The sequence below is a fragment of the Ipomoea nil genome, unplaced genomic scaffold (assembly GCF_001879475.1).
Source record: "Ipomoea nil cultivar Tokyo-kokei standard unplaced genomic scaffold, Asagao_1.1 scaffold1721, whole genome shotgun sequence".
Taxonomy (NCBI): Eukaryota; Viridiplantae; Streptophyta; class Magnoliopsida; order Solanales; family Convolvulaceae; genus Ipomoea; species Ipomoea nil.
The window spans coordinates 851,721-855,805 of NW_017618149.1; positions in this window are offsets into that span (position 1 = coordinate 851,721).

The following is a 4,085-nucleotide window of genomic DNA, read 5'->3' on the forward strand; positions in this document are numbered from 1 at the left end:
CAATATATTATATTTAACTATTGACCATGTATAGTAGGAAATTTTATTCGAACTTATTATGCACCTTAAGTTGGAAAATAATGCACTTTAAGCTTTAAGTATATGTACCTTAAGGGGCCGTTTTGTTCACGAAATGTTAGATTACCTTAGGGAATGTTAGATTGCTGGAAATGTTAGATTACTGGGAATGTTAGATTCCTGTGTTTAATTAAAATTGAGGTATGTAATATAATCATGTTTGGTTTAGGGTTATATATATGAATATATATATATATATATATATATATATATATATATATATATATATAGAATAAGGCTCATATGCGGCAGTGGCTTTAGGTGCAGCGGTGCGGTCATATCAGCGTCGTCCATTTTGCTTAATCTAACGACAACGGCTAATTTCTGAAGATTTAAAGATTTAAGCGCGTCCTGGTAAGTGGAGGGTGTTGTGGTAATTGTAGTGATTATTTATACCGGTCGCTTGTCAGTATAAACCAACAGTGTTAACAAAAGACACCAATAGTGTTAGGAAAAAGCACCATAATGAAATGCACAAATACACCAAAAAACACACAACACACCCAAAAAATACACCATATATAACTCACCACCCCAATGGTGTATTCTGAACACTGTGTGATGCTTTTAGTCATACCTAGTGGTGCGTTCTGGTGATGCGTATCTAATTTGTGCATGTTTTTTTTGTGTGCATTTTCTAACATGGATTGTGTATATTTGTATAACTATTAGTGTGGTCGCACTGACCGCTCGGGAAGGCACCAACACGAATTCTCAAATACGTACACCACAGTAAGGTTAATAATGCACCAATAACGAACATAAAACACACAACACTATAATTTGATATATTCTGGTGCCCAATGACAACTTTAACCTTGCAGTTCGCGTACTGTGAGAACGCGCGCGAAAATATCGGAAAAGCCTTGATGAATGTGATTCGTTGGATTTATCTAATCTAATGGCCTACAATTAACCACACCGCCGCACTTAAACCTTCCTCTCTCTCTCTCTCTCTCTCTATATATATATATATATATATATATATATATATATATATATATATATATATATATATATATATATATATATATATATATATATATATAGAGAGAGAGAGAGAGAGAGAGAGAGGGAGAGAGAGAATCCTTAACATATTTTTATATATTTTAATAAATTAAATAAATAAGATATCGGTATCATATATAATTACATGATTTTAAAATATTAACTAAAATTTTGAACTTGAGAAACAAAATTATTTTATATGCTAGCATAACGTAAAAAAAATATATAATATTTTTTTTGAATGTTACAATGTAGTATCTGTTCATATACTTTCTCACTCAGGCTCAAACTTACAACCTTCCAAATGGAAGTCCAACCCGGGTACCATTAGACCACATAGTCCGGGTTAAAAAAATGTAATTCAAAAAATATATAATATAATTACAAAAATAATTATTAATAATAATAAGCTAATATAAAATATATATCTTTAAATAATTAGAATTAAAATGACAAAATTTATAAATATCCAAGGTTATCTTACATTACCTAACAAAATGAAGGGAATCACATCCCCTTCAAAATCCTATGTGGAGGGAATGTTATATTCCCTCAGAGAATATGAACCAAACATAGGAATGTAAGCTCGGGGATGTCACATTCCCTTGGTTATGTAATATAACCTGAACCAAACGCCCCCTAAGAGTTAAACTAATGCACCTTAAACTTGAGAGTGACGCACCTTAAGCTATAAACCTACGCACCTTAAGTTGTGACATTACGCACCTTAAGCTTTGAACTTACACACCATAAACTTTAATCTTATGCACCTTAAGCTGTGATCTTACGCAAAATGACAATAATGTCACCACATTTTTTCTAATTATTCTTCATTCTAGGCTGTTGATTTTGACAAGATCAAAGATTGTGATTAATCTGCACGTTTCACTATGGAGAAGCTTCGCACCTGATCCATTGTGTGTGTGTGTGTGTGGTCAAGTTCCCGTGCGGTCACTCACCATTATGTACACATAAATGCACCACAAAGTGTTCAAAAATGCACCATTCGGTGTGGTAAGGTGTGGTGCATTTTTTGATGTGCGGTGCATTTTGTGATGCATTGGTGCATTTCTGAACATTGTGTGGTGCATTTTTTGCTTACCTAATGGTGAATCCGCACCGACCACATGGGAAACACTGTCCGCATTTGAACGCACACCCACACATATATGAGACATATCTAGTGCGGATGTTTTCTTAAGTGAAAAATAGGGTTTAATCTCATCCATTGATTCAGTCTAGATGAAGGGTTCAGAATGGAGATATCTTTAAAGAAAAACATGATAGCATTATGATAATTTTGTGTAAGTAAGTTTTTTGTTTTTTTGTCTTTCAATGCATTTTTTTTCTAACTTGCAGAGCACAATGTTGTACCCTTTCAGCCTTTAGAGCACAATGTTGTGCCTTTAAGAGCACACTAATGTGTCTTCTAGTGCACATTATTGAGCCTTCCAAAGCACATTGTTGAGCCTTCCAGATCATATTGTCGTGCCTTCCAGAACACATTGTTGTTCAGTTGTGCCTTCAAAGTGCATATCGTTTTGCCTTAGAGTGCACATTGTTGAGCCTTCCAGAGCATATTGTTGATGAGCCTCCAGAGCACATTGTTGTGCTTTCTAGTGTACACTGTTGTGCCTTTCATGATTTGAATAAAATGCAAAGACAGTAGATCAAAGATGGTTTACTAGAGAAGATAGTGTCGTATAGATTAGAAGCACTATTTTTTTTTTCCGTTTTAGAGCCGTTGATCTGGACAGATCAAAGGTTCAGATTTCTCTTAATTTTCGCGCCTGAGGCCTTTTTCGCAATGAAGCGTGTGTGTGTATATATATATATATATATATATATATATATATATATATATATATATATATACACACACACACCTTAAGTACACAAATCACGCACCTTAAGCACACAAATAAAGAACCTTAAGAACACAAATCACACACCTTAAGCACAAACAAAGCACCATAAGAACACAAACCACACACCTAAGATTTTAAAATGGCACACCTTAAGCATACAAATCGCACACCTTAAGAAGGAAAGCAACGCACCTTAAGAAAGAAAACTACGCACCTTAAGCACACAAACTACACACCTTAGCAACCGCACGTGAGAAGGTCAACCGCACGGAAATCTGTTTATATATATATATATATATATATATATATATATATATATATATATGTTTGTTTAATTTGTTTTAAGAGTTCTACATGAACTCCAAATCTTACTCTCTAAATATTACTTCTTGATGTAGCGTACACCTATAAGTTACTTTTTTTATGCGGGTCTCAATGCAAATGTCTACATCAATATTTTGTGTGTGTGAGTAAAAGTTAGGAGTAGAAAATAAGAAAAAAATATAACATTTTAGAAAAATATTATGTGTATTCCTATTTTTTATAAACAACTTTTATTTACACACACAAAATTTTAATGTAAACACTTGTATTTTGACCAACATTAAAAAAAGAAAAAAAAAAAAAAAAAAAAAAACTTATTAATATCTATCACATCAAAGAGTAAAATTTAGGGTGTAAGATTTGAGAGTGTATATATTACAACTCTTTTGTTTCAATGCGGTAGATGCTCGAATATTGATGTCTTTTCAATCAGTTGGCAGAATTGAAGTTACAACTTACAATTAAATTATCCATTTTGGGAAGTGCGTGTCAGCTAACATGTGGAATCAGACTTCAATCATTTAAACAGCATGTGCCTTTTCCATCGCATTGCGCACATTAATTAATCTATCAATTGTTTTCATTATTATAATTAATCTTATATTTTTAAGAAAAAAAAAAAAAAAAAAAAGATACTCCGTATTTTTTTTATTGTAATAAAAAGACATTTGACGCAAACAAAATGTGTGGCTTAATGTTTTTTTTTTTTTTCCGGAAATTTTCACAAATATACTATATGATATTCATTTGAACCTCGCACTATTTTATACATAATAGTATAATACAAAACTAGTTGATAATTAAAAG